Source organism: Lithobates pipiens, unplaced genomic scaffold, assembly GCF_037356315.1.
Source record: "Lithobates pipiens isolate NorthernLeopardFrog02 unplaced genomic scaffold, aLitPip1_a1.2 Scaffold_13, whole genome shotgun sequence".
NCBI lineage: Eukaryota > Metazoa > Chordata > Amphibia > Anura > Ranidae > Lithobates > Lithobates pipiens.
The window spans coordinates 197,937,819-197,964,409 of NW_027507718.1; the positions used below are offsets into that span (position 1 = coordinate 197,937,819).

A 26,591-nucleotide genomic window follows, 5' to 3' on the forward strand; every position below is an offset into this window, starting at 1 on the left:
ACAAGGGATAACAAACAAGCAAGTATTTACAGAAGAATCCAAACAATAAAAGCGGCCATGTGTTTTTTTTTCTCGAGGGGTATACTTAATCTTTTAAAAATGTTATGGTCTAGAAAAATGTACTAACATTTCAGTTATAATTTTAACACCAATTGCACACATTAGATATAATAACAGTTTTGCCCTGGATACTGGAATAGCCCTTGATAAGTGGAACTGCTTTTTTCTTTGTTTGAATGTATGAAACTGATCCACTGTAGAGATTTTTGGTTGTCTCTGTCCTCACTGGGGAAATTTTTTATCTTACTTCCCTACATCATGAAAGTAAAAAGTAAAAAGAGGTATGAATATTAATCCCTCACTAGACAACCACTAGGAGGTTTATTACCAGTGGTGCAGGTTGGGAGAGGGTATAAATATTAATGCAGTGACCTTAAATAGTTAGTTCTTTCCTGGGCCTCCTGACTAGGGGAGGAAGGTAGTTGGCTGCTAAATCCTCTCGGGTATGCTGCCTGAAGAGGATGACCATTTGGCTGGATTAAGGCTTGAGTCTAAGGCCTAGCTTATGTAATTTGGGTACAGAGGAACCACGAACAACTCCAGAAGACTTAAGGGGCTGGAAAACCTGGGATTTGAAGTTTTTACCTCACTATACTAGTATGGTGTCTTCTCCCCAGGGTGTTGGCAGCTAAACTGACAAGAGCTTTGCAGCCAGGAGCTAAAGTTACAGAGCACCCAGTTAGTTTTTGGACTATGCACTGAGGTGAAATTCTGGCCCACCCTGTCCTTGGGGGTCAGGGGCATGCTACATTTTGCTCAATATATTAATACAATTTTTTTTGAGGGGAGGGGGGGTCAACTTCAAACAAGAATTCCAATAAAAAAATGTCTGTAAAATCTGCTGGTTAACAAATAATTAAGTGCAATTGGGTGCATGCCACCTTCTGGATTATTGGCGGTTCCTTACAGTTTACAATTTTATTCATGCTGGGAACTATAGCTATCACTTTACTTCTGGTCATTCGACAGGAGATTTTCGGCTCTCCTACATAAAAGCCACAATGTTCTTTGTCTGTACCTCCTCTCCTCCTGTCCATTCACAGAAGGTCTTATATTCTGTGAATTCATTCACAAAATTCAAAGCATTCTGTGACTGGACAGGGAAGAGGGTAAGCAGACTACTGTATGTGGCCTGCATATAGGAGAGCTGCAAGCCTTTCATCAGAGAGCAATAGCTTTAACTGTCAGCATGAATAAAAGTGTATGTTCCAAAGAACATCCCACAGGAGATGACATACACCTCATTATACTTAATCATTAGTTAACCTTCCTGGCGGTATGATTATTTCAGATTTTTGGTGCTGAAAGCGGTACCATTATTTTGCATTGAAATTTGGCGTTTTATATTGTAGGCCTGTAATTCTTAGGAATAACTCACTTAAATCTGCCCAAACCAGAGTCTAGTAGACATCCCAGGTGTGATAACGTTTGAAAAATGAAATCATGAATTATAATATAATAAATAACTATAAATAATTATACCAAATAATAATATAATAATAATAAAAATTATTCAATAAGGTAATCAAATCAAAAACACTGAAATTTGCTCAGTTGCAGAATTGTCGCTGTCATTACTTTTCAGTGATGACGAATTTCCACACAAATCACTATCGCTCAATTCTGCGAGTGATTCTAATTTATTATTGCTGTTTTCTAGCTGGTCTAAAACCACTTTTGATGTAAAGGGATGGTTTTGGTTGCAATGGACAATCTCCAGTTTCCAGGCAGAAAGAACAGTTTTTATAATATAAAACTGCATGCAGGGCACTGGGCAGACCACTAGGGACAAAAGGGATGTGAAATAATTTCATACAGTAATGTAATCTGTAAGATTACAGTGTACTGTATGTATAGTGTGTGTTCCACTTTTTTAATTTGGTGCCGTTCTCCGTCCACGTGCGTCGCAACGCTCGCAGGGAACGGAGCCCGGCTCCGTGATAGATTGAGCGGAGGATGAGCCGCTCACACTGCCTGGAGGCAATGCAGGATCCAGGGGACAACGTAAGTAAGTTCTTCCTGGATTCTGCGATGCGGAGTCTGGCTAGAGGTTACCGCTTTTGGTTCTGAAATTCCACCCTGAGCCAGACTCGGGAATGCCGCCAGGGAGGTTAACCAGCAGATAGTAAAAAAAACATTTTTTCCTGGAGCTTCTTTAAAGCATATCTATGCCATTGCCCAGCTGTCATTCTTATCTTCTGGCTTCAATACTAATATAAAACAATTATGCAATAATTGATTTATGACTTTATCTTGGCTCTCCTAATCTGTGTACTTGTTTCAAGCTAGTTATATAGATGGGTTTTCACCATGTCAGAAATGAGTGTGTTTTTGCCACATCCCTGGTATATAGGAAAAAATGAGTCCCCCTTGCTTGGGACTTTAAAGGCAACAACCACACAACTGTAGAGTAAAAAATATATTTATTATTACACAAAAAATTTGATCATCCAAACATGTCATGATCGATTACAACATAACATACCAAAAGACAAAAAAACACACAGAAAACATAACAAAATTACATAGCAAGCATAGAATAGTATTGTGAATACTCTTAGTGAAAAAAATGTCTCTGCTACCCTTGGGTACTGGAGAGTATTCACAATACTATTCTATGTTTGCTATGTAATTTTGTTATGTTTTCTGTTATATTTTAATCGATCATGACATGTTTGGATGGTCAAATGTTATGTGTAATAATAAATATATTTTTTACTCTACAGTTGTGTGGTTGTTGCCTTTAAAGTCCCAAGCAAGGGGGTCTCCTTTTTTCCTTGTTTCAGGTTAGTGGCTCAGAAATGCTAAAGCCATTTCATCAGCATTACAGCTTTCACAATGTCAGCTTTGCATTCCCCATATTTTTACATGTCATGTTTGCTTTAAATACTTTTTTTCTGGAGAATCTATTAGGAAATATAATTCTAGAAAATGTTAAACAAATTATATTAAAGTGTATGTAAAGACAAAGCTTGTTTTTTGTTTTGGATAAAGAAGGAAAGGGTTAGACTCTCTGCAAAGTTTTTAATTGTGGTCAGTGTCCATGCTAGCGAGATTCACTCCTCTATTTGTCCTTGTAGTCACTATGCAACAGACAGACAGTAAAGGGGATTTCTATATTTTTTAGTATTACAATGAGAAGGCAATTGGAAATCTTCCATTGCAGACACATGCTCTGGGGATAACTGTCTAAAATGGAAATTCTCCTAATTTTGGGGAGATTTTCTATGACTTTTTGTCGCTCTCCAAGATAGGAAGCAAAAGGAAAACTCCTTTACATACACTTTAATATCTTTGGATTAACATATTCTACAATAGCTTTCTAGTTATGGATATACATACCATTGAAGTAAACCCATCGATTTAAACAGTTAAAAAAAAACGCATGCCGGGAATGCTAACTGCACATTGGCTGTGCTCTCAGCCAAACTATCAAACCATCCAATGGCTGGTGTCATAACGAATGACATGTGCAGCACCATAGCAGTTGAAGATTAAACAGAGGCAAAGATGGCAGCTTCCTTGGCTGAAAACGATAGGGGAGTTTACTTCCACTTTAAGCAGAACACTAACAGTTTAAAAAGAGCTATGAACATGTACCCAGACTATGCATATTCTAGTATTTTCAGAACAAGTATTAAAACTATTTTTAAAATATCTTTATTCACCTCTGTAGCTATAGGCATTGTGGAGAAATGTTTGGAAAAATGTATTTTAATGTTCACAACAGAGGCTAAGAAATTTCTGTTATATTCAATAAAGATCAGAATCTTGGCAGCCTGACACACTTCTAACCTAAAGACTTACAAGCTGTTAGAAACTAACAAACAAACAAATTATTTCACATTATTTGCAGCCAGAAACGTCAGTGATGGGCTCTTTACTGCTTCAAATGAATATGCTAACATTTTAAAATCAATAGTCTTGGTACAGGTGCCCTTTAAATTACTCACTGAATCCTTTGAAAACTAAAAATGTAGAGCACTGTGTATCCAAAACACTGTACAGCCTCACTCCAGATGCACTATAATCCCATGCCATATCCCCATATGACCAATCTTTCAAAAAATATCAGCGCTATAGCCTTTTGCCATAGTTTGATACAAAATAAATGGCTAACACCAGGATAGTACAACTTTGGTAGGATAGGCTAAAACATGGAAACACAAACAAGGCAGATGTTCTGCTATGCAAGCAATTCAGAGACACTTAAAAGAGAAATATAGGGGGGGGCGCATGCACGAAGCCTAGCATGGAGGACGCTTTCTGCTAGTGCTCCGCACTCCCCGCCGCCACACCGGTACTGAAATAGCACACCAAACCTGATCCCACGCTCTAACCACGAGTTATCGCCCCCAGAAGCCCTCCAGCACCAGGTGGAATGGTGCTGACCGGTCACAGGGGTAAGAACAAGCCGAAACCGATTAAGGAAGCCCTCGCCCGCGCCTCGTCCAAAATGGCGGCGAAGGCCCTTGCAAGCCAGCGAGCAGCCTCCACACCTAGCCGGGACATATCAGACAGCGAAGAAGACCGTGAGGATGAGGAGTTTAATACCACTAGCTCTCCCTCGCTACCGCCTGCAGGTATGACGCAAAACAACTTTCTTAAGCACATGGAGTCTATGCTCCAGAAAGCTCTAAAAACTACATCAGAGCAGATCACAGATAGACTCTCCAGAGAAATCCGGGAAATTGGCCAGCGCACTGCGGATCTGGAGTCTAGAGTCGATGACATGGAGCTCACACTACATGAACACGCGCAAGAGTATGCTGACCTCCGAGAAATGAACGCTACCCTGCTCTCTCGTTTGGAAGACGCGGAAAATCGTTCACGCAGATCCAACTTGAGGATCCGGGGATCCCCGAATCTATAGATGACGTTCAATCCTTTACAACGGCCTTATTCCAAGAGCTGGCCCCAGGCACACCCATCGAACGTTTAGAATTCGATAGAATTCATAGAGCCCTTACCCGCCGCCAAACCGATGGGCCGCCGCGTGACATTATTGTCAAGCTGCATTTCTTCCGCACCAAGGAGCAGCTCATCACTGCAGCACGTAATAAGGACTCATTGGTGTTCCAGGGTCATACCTACCAAATCTTTTCAGACCTAGCTCCCCTCACCATCGGCAAGCGTCGTGCCATGAAACCGCTGTTGCAGATCCTAATTCAACACCGCCTGAAGTACGCTTGGCGATTCCCGTTCGCCATTCAATTCGCCTATCAGGGCCAGCAACACACCTGCACATCCCCGGAATCTCTGCAGCGTTTGTTGGAATCTCTCCGCCTCGTCCCTCCGGATCAACATTCTGAAACCAGCTTGCCTCGCACTCCAGCTCACCCGGCGGCTCACCCTTACTTGAATACACCACAGCACAATCTGCCGGGCCCAGCATCAATCCGCAAAGGAACCCCATCGAGACCTGAGATCGACAGAGCCGCTACACCTAAATCACGGATACCGCGCTGAAGAATCTGGGTTTGTTTTCTTTTTTTTCACGCTTCACTGCAAACACATCCCTTTTCCCCCTTTTAGGTTTTGGACTACCGTGAGGAAGATGGACACTGATCCCTGCTTCGGGGATCTCCTTCCACCGAAACCATGGGGCCCGTCACCCGGTTTGTACTCTTTTTACTCCTAATGAGCCCTTGCTTACCATCAGGCTCCGGCTCATCGGAATGGTCCCCCCCCTCTCCCCCCTCTTTCTATTATAATTTTTTTTTTTTACAAACGGTCTTACTATCATCACCCGGTTCAGCCTGCCCCTGATATTCTGTTGAGTGACTGGCTACCCCAACACCAAGGCTGACCCCACTCAAGTTTGAAGTTATGTCCTGTCCTCATAATCCAACATTACCTTATGTCCCGTTTCTTATTGCCCGACACTCACACTTTTCATCCTTCATGTGGTTCGGAACCTTTAAGTTTTCTTCATAGACTTTATTTATTTATTTTTTCTTCTTCCACTTTATATTTTTATAACATCACCTCTAGCTTCCACTGTCATTGAATTGCAAGATGTATGGAGTACATGTGTCTGCTGTGCTTACGCTATTGTATATCTCTGCTTATGGATATTTCCTACAGGTCTTGTATTCATTGTAAACCCCTTCACCTTCCACTTCCTTCCCCTCCTTGTTCCTCCCCCACCCCCCCATCTCCTCCTCCCCCTTCCCTTTCTCCTTACCCCGACCCGACATGTCTCTTTCCCCCCCTCCCCCCCATCCACCTCCCTACCTCCCTTTCCCTGCCCCCCTTCCTTTTCCTGTCCCTCTTTCTCTCCTTCCCCTGAAATTCTTCCCCTTCCTTCCCCTTGGACTCCCCACCTCCTTCCGCCTCCCCTCTCCCCTTCCCCATCCCCTTGGATCCCTCCTGTCAAAGATCCTCTTTAACTCCGGTTAAGTACATTTATCGTTATTTCATTTAACATGCTGACAGTTTGGATGTTTTAATTGTTCTGTTAAATCTGTTCTTAGCCTACGCTATGTTTCGCAACCAGCATAAATGTTATACTTCTAGATAACAATATTCTCCCGCTGGTGGCGGGGAACAGTCACTGCTCCCCCGTTTTTCAATGCACCTTCTTTTGGACCAATTCTTTTTGGCCCCGGAGACTGAGCATTGCTTAGTTGGGCGATTTAGCCTGGCTACTTTGTGCCTCTGCCTATTCACAGCTCGCCCTATATGCAGAGTCCTTCCCCATTTCTTCTTTTCCTGTCTCTTCTCTCTCTCCCTAGTAACACTCTCTCCACTTACCCTAGGTCGGTCAACTCCCACGCTCTTAACAACACACTATAAGCCTCCCCCCACCTAGCCCTTATGGCTCCCTTGAACATACTCTCCCTTAACGTTAAGGGTCTCAACTCCCCTAATAAGAGGATTAAGGCCTTCCGTAACTTTGCATCCTTGAAAGCAGGCATTGTAGCCCTGCAAGAAACTCACTTTGCCGTGTCCCATACCCCGAAATTTTTTAGCTCTCGGTACCCCCAAGTTTTTACGGCCTCTGCCACCTCAAAACACAGAGGGGTTCTGATAGCTTTTCACCATACTTTACCGTTCACCCCCACATTAGAAATTAAAGACCCAGAGGGGCGCTATATTATCCTAGTAGGATTACTCCAAGATATTGAAACCACATTAGTTTCCTATTATGCACCTAATGGCAACCCGAACCCTTTTTTTTCACATCTCCTACAGGTTATTAACACACACTGTAGAGGCACACTCCTTGTGTGTGGTGACTCTAATCTGACCCTGCACCCCCACCTTGATAAATCGCCATACACACCGGAGCATCACTCCTTTTCGGCCCAATTCTGTCAACAGTTGCAGAAAGCTTCCCTCCTCGACACCTGGAGAGAATGTAATCCTCTAAAACGAAACTACACCTTCTACTCATATCCACACAAATCCTTCTCAAGGATTGATCACATTTTTATCCCGGTAGCCTCCTTACCGACTGTACTCCAATCCATTATTTGTCCAATTCCCTCTTGCAGCCACCATAGCCATGATACCCAAACCTAATACTGACAATACCCTGTGGTCTAATTTTCGCCCTATATCTCTGCTTAATGTGGACATAAAAATCTTGTCCAAAATTCTATTGCTGCGTCTTAATCCATTCATTGGCAAACTAATTCACAAGGACCAAGTGGGGTTCATCCCTCACAGGCAGGCCAGCGATAATACACGTTGCGTTATTCTGTTACAGCACCTAGCGAAATCGCGCTCCATACCCATGCATCTTCTGTCCTTGGACATAAGAAAAGCATTCGATACTGTATCCTGGCCCTACCTACATTTTATCCTGCAGCGCTGGGGTTTTGGACCACACTTCCTTCAATGGATTACGTCGCTATATAATGACCCCCATGCCTCAGTTAAATACTCTGGCTTTAGTTCTCAGAGTTTCCCGATACGGAGAGGGACCCGGCAAGGCTGCCCCCTATCTCCGTTCCTCTTTGCCTTGGCAATAGAGCCATTGGCAGCATTGATTCGGGCAAACCCAGATATTCGGGGCTTGGAGATAGCGTCAACTGTGCATAAATTATGTTTGCTCGCAGACGACGCTTTATTATTCGTCACCTCGCCTCACACCATAATTCCTAACCTACTTCACCTCCTAGACCGGTTTGCCCAGATCTCCGGTCTAGAAGTCAATCAGGCCAAATCAAAGGCTCTGAATGTGTCTCTGCCGAAGGATACTGTTGCTCTTCTCCAGGGAAATTTCCCATTTCAATGGTCTGATACTTCTATCCCGTATCTAGGTGTCAAACTGTCTAGCGACCCAGTAGATCTATTTCGCATGAACTACATCCCGATGTTGAGACACCTTTCTTCATTACTTCATGACTGGCGTCCCCTTCATATCTCTTGGTTAGGCCGTATCGCTGCTATTAAAATGTCCCTTCTCCCCAAACTTCTGTACCTATACAGAGTTCTTCCTGTACCAGTACCCTCTTACTTCCACCGTGTTATCCAGAGTCGGGTCATTAGCTATATCTGGGGACCCATTAGGCCCAGGGTAACAAGATCTGTGTTACTCCGCCATCATAAAAAGGGGGGATTGGGAGTTCCTAATTTCTCCCAATACTACCACGCAGCCCAACTGGCTCAAATGACCCTATACCATGCTAAATTTGAAGTTCCTCTGTGGGTGAGCCTTGAGACGATAGATCTACACCCTGTACCCCTGGCAAATCTGTTATGGCTCCCCCATACCGCGCGGGGCCCCATAGTTAACCCCCTAACCCAACATACTCTGAAGCTCTGGAATAGATTACGTAAACGGTTTAAATTAATGTCCCCGCACTCCCCGCTCCTCTCTTTCATAGGCCACATACAATTTTATCCTGCTTACGCTGAACCCGCCTCTTTCCGGACAGGGATCCAGGCAGGTTTAATTTGCATCTGTGACCTAGTGGCTGGTGGTACTGTCAAAACGTTCCTGTCTATCCAAGCCCAAGCCAAGCTTCCCAATAAGGAATATTTTCGCTACCTCCAAATCTCTCATTTTGTGCAAGGGGTCGTTAGCCCGGCCCCAAACTCGGACACACTCTCCATATTTGAGAAGATCTGTGATTCGGACCCTCATGCCCCTGGTATCATATCCCAACTTTATGAGCACCTCACCTCCCAGTCCAAAACACTTCCAACTTATGCACAACAGTGGACCAGAGACTTATCACTAACTATGGACGAGGAGGACTGGTCCAGTGTTTGGCACAACACTAAAATCTCATCACAAAATATTGTTGCCCTCGAGGCGAGCTACAAGGTACTTATGAGATGGTACCTGGTGCCGGACAGGATCGCAAAATTTCTGCCGTCCTACTCGCCAAATTGCTTCCGCAACTGCGGTGAAAGAGGTACCCATATGCATATCTGGTGGACCTGTCCGGCGGTGCAATGTTTCTGGGCAACAATATTCCAAATGTTATCCACATTGACCCGGGAAACAATAGCTCCAGACCCTACACTTACCCTTTTAAACTCCTACCCGAATTCCTACACCACAGCACAGATATGCCTCTCCCTACAGCTTACTACAGCAGCCAAGCAAACGATAGCCAAAGCTTGGAAAACCCCAGCCCTTCATATAACCGAGGTGAAAAACCGGGTTACGCAAGCAATGATTCATAGCAGAATCGAAGCAACTGTTTTAGACACAATCCCCCGACACTCTAAAATATGGCAACCATGGGTTGACCACTACCTACCACCGAATTTTGATAGACACCTGCTGGAACCATAGACACAAATATTCCTATGCATAGTCGATGGGGCATGGTCCCTATTTGACTGGTGTGAGTCTCTCCCTGTTTTGGTATACTCTCCAATTACCTTTAATACCTATTAAGGTAACATATGTAATTATCAGCCATGGCTTGGACCTTGAGATGTCTTCTGTAGTTTGCAACATATTGTATTCCGAGTATTAAATGCGCCACAGTCCCCGCCCTGACACGTAGTACGCTTCCTCTGGAGCCCGTTGCGGTGCTGGGACTCATTATCTGGTCATTATCAGAAATCCATACTCTGTATCACCATGCAAATATGTTGTATTTTGTTTGGTTCTGACTGTAACACACCTTGCTCTCGCTTTTTATTTTCTAATGGTGCTAAATGGTTGGCATTTTTGTATTCTCTGTACTTGTTGCCAATAAAAACCTTTGAAACGAAAAAGAGAAATATACGTTTTTTTTTTCCCAGAATCATACTTACATAATGTAGGTGGATACAGCATCTGTCCCCCATCAGCTCTAAGACTGAGAACCGAGCGATCAAACACTGCTGATCGCTCGGTTCTCAGGGCTCTGTGAGCAGAGATATGGTTATTGTCAGTCACTGACTCTCTGCTCCGCCCCCCCCCCCCCTGCTCACTGGAGTGCAGGGCGCAGGGCTGTGGAGGGGGCAGGAGCAGCCAGCTCAGGCTCTCCGTGGCTTGCTGAGAGGCTGAGCCAGGTGTCGGTCCAGGCATGTGGGCTCATCCTGACTTCACTGTCGCAATCTTGTCCCAGCCTGGACTTGCTCTGTGACATCAGCCGACAGCAGGCTTCACTCCTGTGATCCACAGGACAAGTACAGCCAAATGAGCTTTGGTTGTACTTCTCCAATAAGAAAAAAATGACTAGCAGAAAGATAGTTTTGTATGGTTGAAGAAGGAAAAGGCTTAGATGCTTTGTTACACTGAAGATAAAAGTTGTTCCAGAGATACAGCAGAAAAAAATTACCAAAGTTTAATGTCTTCAGGTAGAACAATCTAAACTGCACAGACACAAACAAGGAAAATGGGTTCTCTACAATAAAATATACAATGTAGTATATCAAATTCACAAAGGCAGGACAGTACGTAAGCAGTTTTTGTTTGTCATTTATTTTGTACACTGAACTTGGGATTGGCTAAGCTGGTTACACACATTGTAAGTCTTATGTTCAACAAGTGAGCTTATGAAAAAAAAAAAAAAAAAAATTGGCCGGCTTCAATACCCAGAAATAGAAGATCATATATATATATATATATATATATATATATATATATATATATATATAAATATATATATATATACATGATCCTGTGCAGCACGACTGCCCTATAGCAGTAAATCTGCTATGGGGCGGTGGGCAACTGGTTAAGATCATCAGCATTAGGATAAGACACAGGCAGCAGGCATTCTGGCTGTCTCTGTCACAGTGTGTCACATAACATGGCTGCTTTGAAGGCACTGGCAGCCCCATGATTCGATCCGCTTCCCCTCTGTTCCTGCTGCTGGACACTGTCAGCTGAGCTCAGCTGCCTCTCTCTGCCTGATACCATCACTCGTCCACCTTGCAGCCTCTCAAGTCTCACTCTACGGGCCTCGTCTACTACTGGGTGTGGAGCGGAGCTGAGTGGAGAAAGATTACTCCGCCGGGGAAGGCAAGGAGATAGACAGGCAGGCCGCTGTCTGGGACTTGAGCTAAGGCAGAAAAACATGCGAGTGGGAGCAGAATATTCATGCGCCCGAAACTGAATAAATAGTCACTCCGACCAGCACATGATAATCAGAAAGGGGAACAGATAATGGCAACAAAATACGCTCCCCTAAGCTAGTAGGAGCGGGGGTTTGTAATTAAAAGAATGTTTTAATTCTGCACTGACTGTCTTTGATATTGCCCGGGCCCTGTTCAAATCCAATCCGGGGACAGAACCAAGGACAGACCTGGTTTGGGGACAGTGTCCTCGGTCCAGCCACTGTCCCCGGAAACTGGGGACATCTGGTTATCCTACCTTAAGGCATCTCCCAAGCATGCAGACTTCCAATGTGCAGATATGCATTAACAGGTAACATTAAATAAATGGTGTATTTCAGGTTTTTTGTAGGCTTTCAGAGGAACGTCATTGTGGTGTGGTGGCATCAGGATTGGATGATCAGACAGGATCAGAAAATGGAGGGGATCACTAGGGATCCACATCTCCAACACGTCACTGGAGTAGACAGGTACATCGCGTGAAGTCGCGCAGGAGTCCGATACCATGTTGTAATGAGTTTATACCTTAGTTCTTGATATTTTTTACAGATAGATGATTTGTAGGATAAAAAAAGTATTTTAGGGTGCTCAGCAGGTTTCAATTTTAGTTGGAGGTCTTTCTCCCATTGATCCAAAAAGGGAGAGTGTAGTTTGAGCGTTGTTCTGTAGAATCAACTGATATGCCCAGGATAGGGTATGATGTTGAGGCTCCACGGGATGACATGCTTGTTCAAAAGATGTTAAATCTCTCATGAACATACTATACATTTCTCAGGAAGGAGTTGAAGAAATGGGACAATTGAAAAGTTTTAACAGCCCCAGCTTAGTGAAATTGTGATAGAATTTTTAAATCATTGGTCAGGTTTTATGTTTTATTTTCTTTAATTTTAATTTCAATAACATATCATTCTTTAGAAAATTTCACAATCCACATTCAGAGACGAGTCCAATGCAGAACATAGATGATCTTAGGTCTTCAAGGAAATTTCCATTTTAAATTTCATAAGCATGTCAACACAGCCCTTAATGTTATCATCTTCATTTTCATCACATTTAAAGACTGTTTTTTTTTCAGTTTGTCAAACATTTACTTTGTGGTATAACTGAATGCAAAAAAAATCAGTGCTGTTCTCACACTACTTCAAACATGGACAGCTGTTAAAGGAGTTGTAAAGCTTAATTTTTTATTTTCTAAATAGGTTCCTTTAAGCTAGTGCATTGTTGGTTCACTTCTAAATGTTTTTTTTTCTTTGTCTGAATTTCTCACTTCCTGTTTCTTCTCAGTAAACTTCACACCATCATCCAGAACAGCTTACTGAACAGCTTACTGAGGAGGAACAAGAAGTGAGAAATTCAGACAAAGAAAAACAAAGAAAAAAAAACATTTAGAAGGGAAAATCGAAGGAAAAGGTAAGTGAACCAACAATGCACTCACTTAAAGGATCCTATTTAGAAAATAAAAAACAAACTTTTACAAACCCTTTAAGCAGGGTCATTGTAAGCTGTGAGGGTCTGTCAATGAACGAGGATCAGATTTAGTTTAGATATAGAAAAATTCTGGCTATTTTGTATCTTGTTCTGTGTGCAGTACAACAACCCACTGCACTAAAGAATCCAATGTCCAAACAAATTTACAAGACATCCCGGAAACCAAAGTGCTGTTAGAGGCAACACAGTTGTATTTCCTTATGCTATTTACTACCCCCAGTAAAAAAACGAAATAAAAATAGATATAAAGCAGAAAATAGCAGTGGACATAATAATGTCATAATGTCTGAAAATCTTTCTAGGATTGTGTTCAGTTCAAACTGTTTCCTTTACTGTTTCAAATAACCCAGTAAAAGCCTATAGAAAAAAATCCATAAATGATTGTGGATATTCATGCTGTGAACTGCAAAAGTGAATCCACAATGGACTTGATTTTAAGACGTACATCTCTAGTAAACCTCAAATTTGTGTATTACCATTGTAGCAAAAGTGTGACCAATCCAGAACAATAAATACAGGGGATACCAGTGGAGCAAAAAGGCTAATTGTCTGTTTGTTAGATGATAAAGCAGAGGCCGTGGTTATGACAGAAGTGTGGGAACTGTGAGCTAAGAGTGATACATTGTGCACGGGAACAGATGCAGTGTAAACAAATAGATGAGATGTGAGGGTTGTACTATCAGTGGGAAGTAAAGTGGGTGGTTGGAAGCCACTGGGAGGAGTTACCTGAGAAGTGAGATGAGTGACAGGGAGGTACAGTTAAAAGGGAGAAAAACATTGTGACGGGGAGAGAGACAATGTAATAGAAAGGAAGGGATGGGTGCAAGGTGCTTTGACCAGGAGAGGTAAGATGAAGGGGAGGCGCTGTCACCATAGAGTGGGAAGGTGCACTTTTGCTTGGAGGTAGGTGGAAGGGGGTGGAAAATGTATAACCAGAGATGGATTAGGTGTGTGGGCTGTGGCTTTGGGGACAAGTGGGTGGAACAGCACTGTTAACACAGGGGGTAAGTTTGGCAGAGAGGCACAGTGGTCAGTGGAGAGGTGCTGTCACCAGAATAGGGGCATTGGGACATTGTTTGAGGGGTCACCTGTCTGGGGGAAAGGTAAGAGGTGCTGTAAACAAAGATGGGGGAGAGTTGGGGTTTGGGCAACCAATGGGGGTGAAGTGGCAGATAGGTACAAGGGAGTGTGAGGTGGTTGGGAGGCACTTTAACTGGGGGGTCGGGGGGGTGTAGGTGGGTAGGAGGTACTATGCACTGTGGGAACTCGCAAGCAGTAGCACAATGTAACTTTGTTTAGTGGTAAGAATTGGTTTAGGGGGTGTGTTAGTGTTATGGTTTTAGTTGAAATGTTAAGGTTAAAGTTATGGTTAATGTTTTAGTTGAGATGGTAAATGTTAAGGTTTGGGGTGGGCAAATTGTTATAGTGTATGAAGTGGCAAAAGTTTTGTTTGGATACAGTAGGAAAAAGTTAGAATCCCTATCAGTTTTGTATTGCTCAACATTCATCATACCATACTGTGCAAAAGCCATAAAGAAGTCTCCACACAAACTGGCAACACAGAATTCAAGCTAAAAGTGAATTTATTCCTCCTGGAACTTTCCTCTTTCATGGAGACTCAATGGGGCATAGACTAATGGCTGGCTCACCGACATCGCCAAGTATATCCTGATAGAGCATCCAATATTTCTGATTGATTTGTGGATTACCAAAAATCCCCAATTGATTACATTCCCTTAGTAGTATTATTTTTCCATTAGGTAGACACAAATCACTTTCTCTCCAAACTGTAAAAGGCTGTATTTTCTCCAAATTGTGCTTTGCATATCAATAGATGGACATCAGTTCTTTATAAACTATCATTCCTAATGAAGAGTTGCTGCAACCAAACATTTTTTTCTCAAAACATCCAGAGTTTATTGTCCAAGACCTTGTGTTTGTTCTAAAAAAACAATTACTTCAAGTTTGAGTATAATATTTATGAACAAACGTGGGATACAACAACATATATACAAACTTGGGGTACATGGGACACTCCGTGGCTCCTGCTATTACCAAAATAATGTTATTTGGTCTCCTTATGTATTACAATCAAGTGCAAGCATGGTATAGCTGCAGAGATTATATTTTTGTTACTTGGAGGGTTACTTACCTTCTGTTCATTTACACCCAAAGATCCCCACATTAACCGAGCAAGAGTTGTGCGGAAGAGGCCTTTGTCCTCGTCAACATAAGGACAAGGTGCTTTTCCAGGTGGTCCCCCCTCCTTCATGTTGAGGGAATGTCGACTCGTATTGTTCATAAGGGAAGAAAGTTACAAGCTCATCATCCTCCCCCCCAACCCTTTCCTGGCCAGCCAGGTAGCATGTTTAGATATTGGTCTGGTATTGATTTTTTTTACTCTCCAAGTATAAGATGGGGCAGCCATTATTTCTGGTGATTTATGGATTACCGAAAATCAGCAAGAGATGCCATTCTCCTAAACTCTGGCCCATCTTTTAAAAATCAAGCAGTATCATCCAACCATAAGGTAAATTTCTTTACTGACAACTTCAACCTCTTGTCACAGTGTTACCCTCTTACCTGCAGGACATGCCAGTATCTGGCATCCCCTTATTATTAAAGGAGCATTTTCAGGTTCCGCTAAGCCTCCCACCTGTAGACCCCCACAACCACTGGGCAAGGGTTGTGGGGAAGAGGCCTTTGTCCTCATAAACATGAAGACAAGGTGCTTTGCCTGGTGGTCCCCCCCCCCCCCAGCAAGGCACCCACCTTCATGTTGAGGGAATGTGGCCTGGTATGGCTCAGAAGGGAAGAAAGACACACACTCATCATCCTTCCCTCCACCCCCTTTTCCTGGCCAGCTAGGTAGCATGTTTAGATAATGGTCTGGTATTGATTTTTAGTGGGACCTCACACATTTGCTTTTTGTTTTGTTTTGTGTGGAATCCCCCTTAAATTCCATACCAGACCTGAGGGGGCTGGTATATATTTCTGGGGCTCTCGCCCATTTTTTGTTTATATTTGTGTGAGGTACCCCCTAATAATCCATGGCAGACTTTTTGGATAATCTTTGGGGTGACAAATAAACCCTGTGAATCAGTTTATATTGTATCAACCAATCTCTAACATAGATAAGTTATAGAAAAGGATACTCCCAGGCACCTTCCCAGTCTTCCAAATCCAGATGGAGGATTTCGCTCTGCCACTTGGAGAACAAATCCCCCAGACCAAAGTGGACTGAAGGTAATAAGGCTTTGTAAATGGTAGAGGTGGGTTTGACCAAAGGGACATCCCTTAATATGGATTCAAGGTTGGACCAAAGGAGAAGCACTGGAATGGACCCAAACTGAGTAGCAAAGGCATGGCGAATTTGAAGATATCTAAAGAATTGGCGATTAGTAAGCCCAAAATTCTCCTTAAAGGAATCAAATGATAGAAGGGAGCCACAAATACATATATGCTCCAGTTTTTGATACCTCTAGCAGCCCAGAACCCTGGATCCGGGACAGTCAGAAACTCTGATAAATGTGGGTTGAGCCACAAGGGGGTGTCCGGAGATCTAGTGTGAGGGTCCCCTTGAAGTTTACATACCAATAGTTGCCAAACCCTGATTACCGCCTTCATGGAAAGTGTGAGAGGAAAGGGGGCCCTGACACCCATATATAAAGCATTTCTCAGCAAAATTTTGAAAAAAAAAACAACACTTTTTTTTAGTTTCTATGATAAAATTTTGCAAATAAGTAATTTTTGTTCATAAATTTGGGCCAAAATTTATACGGCTACATCTCTTTGGTAAAAATAAACCAAATTAGTGGATATTATTTAGTCTCTTTGAAAGTTATAGAGTCTACAAGCTATGGTGCAAATCATTGATCTGATCACACCTGATGTACTGATGGCCTATCTCATTTCTTGAGGCTCTGACATGTCAGGAAAGTACAAATACCCCCCAAATGACCCCCTTTGAAAAGTAGACAGTCCGGTATATTTAGTAAGAGGCATGGTGAGTTTTTTGAAGTTGTAATTTTTTCCCACAATTCTTGGGAAAAAGAAGAATTTTTGTTTTTGTTTTTTACAAAATTGTCATAATAACAAGTTATTTCTCATACACAGCATATGCATACTTCCAATTACACCCCAAAATACATTCTGCAACTCTTCCCGAGTATGGCGATACCACATGTGTGGAACTTTTACACAGGCTGGCCACACAGAGAGGCCCAACATGCAGGAAGCATCGTAAGGGGTTCTAGGAGCATAAATGACACCTCTAATTTTCTAACGACCTATTAAATTTGTGAAGGTCCTGGAGCACCAGGACAGTAGAATTACCCACAAAATGACCCCATTTTGGAAAGCAGACACCCCAGCATATATTCTGTGAGGCACAATGAGTCTTTTGAACAGTTAATTTTTTTCCACAAGTCTTCGGAAAACGTGGAAAGAAAATGAAAACATTTTTTTTTTTACACAAAGTGGTCAGTTTATAAGATATTTCTAACTTAAAGCATGTACATAACAAAAATGACACCCCAAAATACATCCTGCTACTTATCCTGAGTATGGCGATACCACATGTGTGTGACTTTTACACAGCATGTCCACATACAGAGGCCCAACATGCAGGGAGCGCCGTCAGGTGTTCTAGGAGCATAAATGACACCTCTAATTTCCTAACGACCAATTACATTTGTGAAGGCCCTGGAGCACCAGGACAATGGAATTACCCATGAAATGACCCCATTTTTGAAAACAAACACCCCAAAGTATATTCTATGAAGCATTATGAGTCTTTTGAACGGTTAATTTTTTTACACAAGTCTTCAGAAAACGTGGAAAGAAAATTAAAGTCTTTTTTTTTTACACAAAGTTGTCCATTTATAAGATATTTCTAACACATAGCATGTATATAGCAAACATTACACCCCAAAACACATTCTGCTACTCCTCCTGAGTATGGTGATACCACATGTGTGACACTTTTACACAGCCTGTCCATATACAGAGGTCCAACATGGAAGTGGTACCTTCAGGCGTTCTAGGAGCATAAATGACACATCTCATTTCGTTCCTACCTATCACACTTTTGAAGGTCCTGGAGCACAGGACAATGGAATTACCCACAAAATTACCCCATTTTGGAAAGAAAACCCCCCAATGTGTATTCTATGAGGCATGGACTGCAAATACAGTGCCTTGCGAAAGTATTCGGCCCCCTTGAACTTTTCAACCTTTTGCCACATTTCAGGCTTCAAACATAAAGATATAAAATTTTTATTTTTTGTGAAGAATCACCAACAAGTGGGACACAATTGTGAAGTGGAACGAAATCTATTGGATTTTTGAAACTTTTTTAACTAATAAAAAAATAAGAAGTGGGGCGTGCAAAATTATTCGGCCTCCTTGCATTAATACTTTGTAGAGCCACTTTTTGCTGCGATTACAGCTGCAAGTCGCTTGGGGTATGTCTCTATCAGTTTTGCACTGAACTGAAACTGAAATTCTTGCCCATTCTTCCTTGCAAAACAGCTCGAGCTCAGTGAGGTTGGATGGAGAGCGTTTGTGAACAGCAGTTTTCAGCTCTTTCCACAGATTCTCGATTGGATTCAGGTCTGGACTTTGACTTGGCCATTCTAACACCTGGATACGTTTATTTGTGAACCATTCCTTTGTAGATTTTGCTGTATGTTTGGGATCATTGTCTTGTTGGAATATAAATCTCCGTCCCAGTTTCGGGTCTTTTGCAGACTCCAACAGGTTTTCATCCAGAATGGTCCTGTGTTTGGCTGCATCTATCTTCCCCTCAATTTTAACCATCTTCCCTGTCCCTGCTGAAGAAAAGCAGGCCCAAACCATGATGCAGCCACCACCATGTTTGACAGTGGGGATGGTGTGTTGAGGGTGATGAGCTGTGTTGCTTTTACCCAAACATATATCGTTTTGTATTGTGGGCAAAAAGTTCAATTTTGGTTTCATCTGACCAGAGCACCTTCTTCCACATGTTTGGTGTGTCTCCCAGGTGGCTTGTGGCAAACTTTAGACAAGACTTTTTATGGATATCTTTGAGAAATGGCTTTCTTCTTGCCACTCTTCCATAAAGGCCAGATTTGTGCAGTGTACGACTGATTGTTGTCCTATGGACAGACTCTCCCACCTCAGCTGTAGTTCTCTGCAGTTCATCCAGAGTGATCATGGGCCTCTTGGCTGCATGTCTGATCAGTCTTCTCCTTGTCTGAGCTGAAAGTTTAGAGGGACGGCCAGGTCTTAGTAGATTTGCAGTGGTCTGATACTCCTTCCATTTCAAAATGATCGCATGCACAGTGCTCCTTGGGATGTTTAAAGCTTGGGAAATCTTTTTGTATCCAAATCTGGCTTTAAACTTCTCCACAAGAGTATTACGGACCTGCCTGGTGTGTTCCTTGGTCTTCATGATGCTCTCTGTGCTTTCAACAGAACCCTGAGACTATCACAAAGCAGGTGCATTTATACAGAGACTTGATTACACAAAGGTGGATTCTATTTATCACCATCAGTCATTTAGGACAACATTGGATCATTCAGAGATCCTCGCTGAACTTCTGGAGTGAGTTTGCTGCACTGAAAGTAAAGGGGCTGAATAATTTTGCACGCACCACTTTTCAGTTTTTTATTTGCTAAAAAAGTTTAAATTATCCAATAGATTTCATTCCACTTCACAATTGTCCCACTTGTTGGTGATTCTTCACAAAAAATTTAAATTTTATATCTTTATGTTTGAAGCCTGAAATGTGGCAAAAGGTTGAAAAGTTCAAGGGGGCCGAATACTTTCGCAAGGCACTGTAGGTACTCGGGTACTCCGATGGGCTGGTGACAGGTACTCTGTTACTCCGATGGGCTGGTGACAGGTACTCGGGTACTCCGACGGGCTGGTGACAGGTACTCTGGTACTCCGACGGGCTGGTGACAAGTACTTGGGTACTCCGATGGGCTGGTGACAGGTACTCGGGTACTCCGACGGGCTGGTGACAGGTCCTCTGTTTCTCCGACGGGCTGGTGACAGATACTCCGTTACTCCAACAGGCTGGTGACAGGTACTCGGGTACTCCGACGGGCTGGTGTCAGGTACTCGGGTACACCGACAGGCTGGTGACAGGTACTCGGGTACTCCGACGGGCTGGTGACAGGCATATGGGTACTCAGATGAACTGTGACAGGTACTCAGATAGACTGTGACAGGTACTCAGATGAACTGTGACAGGTACTCAGGTACTCAGATGGGCTGTGACAGGTACTCAGGTAGGCTGTGACAGGTACTCAGGTACTAGGGTACTCAGATGGGCTGTGACAGGTACTCAGGTACTCAGATGGGCTGACAGGTGCTCGGGTACTCAGATGGGCTGACAGGTACTCAGGTACTCAGGTAATCAGATGGGCTGACAGGTACTCAGGTACTCGGGTAATCAGATGGGCTGACAGGTACTCAGGTACTCGGGTATTCAGATGGGCTGACAGGTACTCGGGTACTTAGATGGGCTGTGACACATACTTGGGTACTCAGATGGGCTGGGACAGGTACTCAGGTACTCAGATGGGCTGGGACGGGTGCTCAGGTACTCGGGTACTCAGATGGGCTGACAGGTGCTCAGGTACTCGGATACTCAGATGGAATGTGACAGGTACTTGGGTACTCAGATGGGCTGACAGGTACTCAGGTACTCGGGTACTCAGATGGGTTGACGGGTACTCGGGTACTCAGATGGGCTGACAGGTACTCGGGTACTCAGATGGACTGACAGACACTCAGGTACTCGGGTACTCAGATGGGCTGGGACAGGTACTCGGGTACTCAGATGGGCTGGGACAGGTACTCGAGTACTCAGATGGGCTGGGACAGGTATTCAGGTACTCGGGTACTCAGATGGGCTGACAGGTACTCGGGTATTCAGATGGGCTGTGATGGGTGATGACAGGTACTTTGATGGGTGGTGACAGGTACTTTGATGGGTGGTGACAGGTCCTCTTTATTGGGGGGGTGGGTAATCAGTGTGTGATTGGTGTACACTGGGCAGTAACAAGATGTTACCGCAATCTCCTCCTCACACACGATCAGTGTGTGAGGAGGAGAACCCTGTAACATCTTGTTACCGCGGTTTGTTTACATTCTGTGACCGGCTGTGATTGGACACAGCCGGTCACGTGGTAAAGAGCCAATTTTATTGGCTCTTTACTGTGATCAGGGTTGGGCTGTGTCAGGGTGACAAGGGGGGCCCGCAGGAGCGGCGAAATACCGAGGCCATCATATGACATCCACCCAAGATGGGAGATCCCATCTGTGGCCGTCATATGACTATGGCCGGGTATTGAAGTGGTTAAAGTGGAAGTAAACCCATGGATTTAAACAGTTAAAAAAAAAAGGCATGCCGGGAATGCTAACTGCACATTGGCTGTGCCCTCAGCCAAACTATCAAACCATCCAATGGCTGGTGTCATAACGAATCACACGTGCAGCACCATAGCAGTTGAAGATTAAACAGAGGCAAAGCTTCCTTGGCTGAAAACGATAGGGGAGTTTACTTCCACTTTAAAGCTGCATCAAACCTGCAACAAAAGTATGAAAAAGACCTCTCATTAATTTTCTCTGGTCAGCTTCTAGGTTTTAGATCAGCACTTAAAGAGGACATTCAGAAATTGTCCTCTATGAAGGATCTTGCACGTTTGGTCTTAGTTGATAATAGCGCTCTTTCATCAAAAATGCTTTTATTCCTAACACTACTTGTGTCTGTGGCCTCAGCAGAAAGATCCTTCTCAAAACTAAAACTAATAAAGAATTTTCTCAGAAGCACATTGTCTGAACAAATACTTTCTGGGCTTGCTATCCGCTATCCTAAGCATTGAAAATTCTAGAGCAAACCGGCTGGACCTAAACCACATTGTGGACACTTTTGCAGAATTGAAGGTATGCAGACGTGTTTTCTAAGTTGTGGTGTTTTGTGAGTAGACAAGTTGGAAGAGTTTTCAAAGTTCATGTTTGGTTCTGTTGCCAGCCATAGCCTTTCTTATTTGGGTTAAACCATGGGGTCTATTTATAACCTATTCGCAGAACCATTCACCCTCTGAAAATGTCAAAACATTAGTTTTTGACACTTGGCACAAAAAGATACGTTCTTTGTTTTTTGGTATTTCAGGTCAAACTTATGGAATGTAATATTGTATTTTGACTCTTAGATGAAGCTGAGGAGCATGGAAAATATATTATAAATAGAACCCTTTGGTTCCAGTTTGGCAAATAATAAAGTGGAACTTTAGACAAATATTTGAATAAATACATGGTAGAATTGGCAGCTTATGTTTGAGTGAGCAGTCTTAGAAGGGGGCAAAGGTAAAATGGTGCACACCTGACTGGCTTTCTAAGATCGTTTTGATGTGTAAAACAGAAAACTGGCTGAACTGAATTATAAGCATTTGGCAAATATTTTGTCTGAATGCTTATATGTATGTCAGCTTTGTACTTTGTTGTGTTGGCTAGAGTTCCACTTTACTCGTTTAACTAGCCTCAATTGTTGAATTGGCTGGTTAACCGACACATTTCTTTTTACATACCTGTCCACAGCTGCCCCACGTGCCCTCTTTGAGCATTGCAAATCAGGCAAAATTTCATCCTATGTGAATCAAATTATTTTTTTTTTAATCCAGTCAAAATTATTTTCTGCATACACTCTTTTGCAAAGTGTGTGTAGACCTTGCCCATTTACCCATCTAAATCTTCCTGTTTGATGCCAAATTACACCTTTCTAGTCAATTAAATCAAAGGATGGCAGATTTTTGGCTTCTGTACTGCCTGTTTGGCTGGAAAACAGATTTGGAGAGAAATGGATAAAATCAAATAAAAGAAATATAGTAAGATATTGTTAATTTATCATCATCGTATTTTCATATTTTAGATCAAGATTCACTCTTTTTCAGGTTGACTTTTTCTAATATTCTGTTGCCTTACATTTGCCTGTTGAAACCATGGCTTCTTTTCCTTTGGTTATTTTTAAAGACATGTTGAAAATTTGCACGTTAACCATCAAGATCTAAATCAAGTCTCATCTATGAAGGATTTGCAGCAATTCTGTAATGAAAATGTGCTAAACATGCAATGTAACTGTGAAATGTTGAAGCCTGGTTCTGTTTGTTTATGTTGAACTCAATAAACTTTTCTTTGGATAAAAAAAAGATCTAAATCAAGTAGGTGTAAACTCAAAAATTAAAAATTGTATGGCAAGTTAAAGTGCATAGAATGTAAGACCTAATTTCTTCCTTCCCTTACAAGGTTGTCATCCTGTTAATTTTCCTCTTAGCCCTTGTACACACGGTTGGAAAATGTTCGATCGGACCGTGTTGTCGGATAGATAATCTGACCGTGTGTGGGCTCCATCCTACTGTTTCCGTCGAAATATCTGACCGACAAAGTTTTAGAGCTGGGCTATAAAATTTTCCGACAACATGATCCGATCGGACCTTGTCCGATCGTTTGTAGAGAATTCCGATCGGACAAAGTGCCACGCATGCTCAGATCAAATTCCTAGACCAAAGCTATTGGCTACTAGCCTGAACGTAGTCCCGTCCTTAAGAACGAACGTCATCACGTTCCGAACGATCGGATTTTCTGACAACTTTGTCCGACCGTGTGTTTGCAATACAAATTTCGGACAAAATCCGTCGGATAATATCCGACGGATTTTGTTGTCGGAATGTCCGACCGTGTGTACAAGGGCTTAAACCGGTGCAGTTTGCGTTGTTTACCCTTTAAACGTAAGTATAAGAGAGTAAAAGTAGTACACACAATGCTTTGAATTTTGCATTTTATTTATTATATGGTATAAATTTTTGTTTTGTTGTTCAAAATTAATATAAGCTGTTGCCTGGGTACTGTACCACATGAGTGTAGTAATCTGTTGTTCAATGAAATTAGTTAATTTTTTTTGTGGGGGGGGGGGGGGGGGCTGTTTGCAGGGAGGCCCCATACAACATTTTGCTATGGGGCCTTGTGATTTCTAGTTTTTCTATTCTCTAGTATTTTCTATTCTGCAGCATTAGCATTCCAAAACGTGGTTGTACTTATGCAGCTTAAAAAGATTCATGACCATGTCGTTTGCATCAATGCCAACGCACTGTCACTCTAATTTCCATGCCAAAAACATTATAATGCTTTATTAATTCCAGAACCACCAACTGTGACAGTCCATAAAGTAAGGTACCACTGTAGCATTGCTTTCTCTGTAATTAATTTCAGGAAACATATTCAACAAACCTTACTCACTTTAAATATCTGGCCATGCCCTGGGAAAATTTCTGTTCTGATTGGGTCATTGTAATAAATGCAGATTTTTCTGGGCCAGTTTCTCTGGGCAGATATAAAAGACACAAATTCATATAGTTCTGTAATCGTTAGTACATCATTAAAGCTGAACCTCAGGCAAAAGAAATAAGAAGCAACCGGTAATGGCGACCCGCTACGACAGGCCGTTCCTATGACAAGTGTACTGTAAAGTCGCATCACTGGCTCCCACACATAAATGCTGGGCAGCACTGACATCAGTGAAACTATGAATTGTTTAGGTTTGTCCTCCCATTACATATTGTTTGTGACCCAAAGGAGATTGTAAAAAGAAAAAGTACAAGTAAAAGTACAATCAGATTGTATAGCACAATCAACAACACAATTGTAGAGTAAAATCAGATTGTATAGCATATGGCCAGCTTTTTTTATAATTCTTTTTTATTGAAAATTCGTATAAAACATTTACAGAAACAATTGAAAATAAAGAAAATATAAGGTCAAAACATACAAAGAGGAAAACAAGGGGTGTGTGCATTTCACTAATATGAAAAGAGTACACAGGTTATTTTCAGAGCATGAGTATTGGATACATTTCTCATTAGGTTCTATCCAGAAAGCGTAAGTCATGAACCGAAGCTTTACATTACTCTTACCTAAGCCTGCTATTGTTAGGCACCATTCTCAATTTGACAGAACATTTTCATTACTCTGATTATGAACAATAAAAGATTATTGGGGACTAGAGGGGGGAGGGGAGGGAGAGGGGAGGGGGGGGGGTTAGTGGGTCATAGGTCCGGTGGTCTCTTTCACCTGCTCTTTTTACAACAGTAAGAAATAGGAAATAAGAAAATCAACCAGTTTTATATCAGTTTGTCCACGCCTGCCATTTTCCTACCAACTTCCTTCTATTACCTTCCCTACTTGCAATTAGGGTTTCATATACAAAGTGAGTTTGAGTGGTCATTAGTACTTCAGATACTCTGGGAGCAATGTCGGACTTCCAATGTTTTGCTATGAGTGTACGGGCTACCAAGAGTATGTGTGTAATTACTACCCTGAATTCAGGGGGAAAACTATTTATTCCAATATTCAGTATGGCCAGGGAGGGGTTAGGTCTTGTAATAATTCCAGAAATACTGGAGACGATGCGGAATATGGAGTTCCAGAAGCTAGTCAAGCTCCTACAACTCCAAAACATGTGGTATAGGGTCCCAATATCTCCACACTTCCTCCAGCACAACGGGGATCCCTTGCGGTCAAACTTAGAGATTTTATAAGGTGTGAGATACCATCTTAGGGCAATTTTTTGCGACAATTCCCAATGATTGATGGATTTAGAGGAAATGTAAATCGCCCGGAAAGCCTCCTTCCATTGTTGGGGCGTGAATGTGGTGTTCAGATCTTTTTCCCAATTTACGTAGGGGCGAGACCTTGTAAATTCCAATTTATTTTGGAATAAGTGGTAAAAAAGGGAAATCCCACCTCAGGCGGGGGAGCTAGAGCTATAGAACTTCCATGCTTCTCCCGGGATGAATACCTGATGGGAGCGTATAGATCCTAAACAATGCATTACCTGATAGTGTGTATATTTGTCTGAGGGTAGGAGGCCATATTGGCTCTGGAGTATGCTGAATTCGATGGGTCTAGTCTCATCATAAAGATCAGAAAGAAATCGAATCCCCTTGTCATACCATTTAGCTATAAAAAGATTTGGGACAATGTATGAGATGGTCCTTACAGGTACGGGTATCTCCATGTTATCCTGTCCTTCTGAAGCTAATTTCTGGAGAGTTCTCAAAGCTACCAGGGAAGCCTGGATGGTGGGAGGAAGGTTGTGTAAAGAGTATGGCTTTAGGGCGTCCAGGAGAAGCATTAGCTTTGATTCGTTTGTTGGGCATAGAACTTTTTCTAATTCAACCCAAGGTGTCTCGGAAGAGGGATTAAGCCAATTTTTGAGTTGTGTGAGGAGTGAGGCCCTGTAATAATCCTGGATGTCTACTAAGCCCATACCTCCAGCTAATCTGTGTTTCACCAGCAGTGCTTTTGCACACCTTGGCCTTTTACCTCTCCAAATAAACTGCTTAAGTAATGCATTAAAGGGTCCTATATGGGTATCTCTCAGAGGGATTGGGAGAGTGCGGAACACATACAAGATTTGTGGTAAAATAATAATTTTAATGGTGGCCAGTCGCCCTGACCATGTCAATTCTGTCCTACTCAG

General features: G+C 42.5%; 1 protein-coding gene across 1 annotated transcript in view; it reads right to left on the reverse strand.

Moving 5' to 3' along the window:
- Positions 1–26,591, reverse strand: part of LOC143974564 (neuronal acetylcholine receptor subunit alpha-7-like) — a 290,385-nt gene that overhangs the window by 151,680 nt on the left and 112,114 nt on the right. The gene's annotated exons all lie outside the window — the stretch shown is intronic.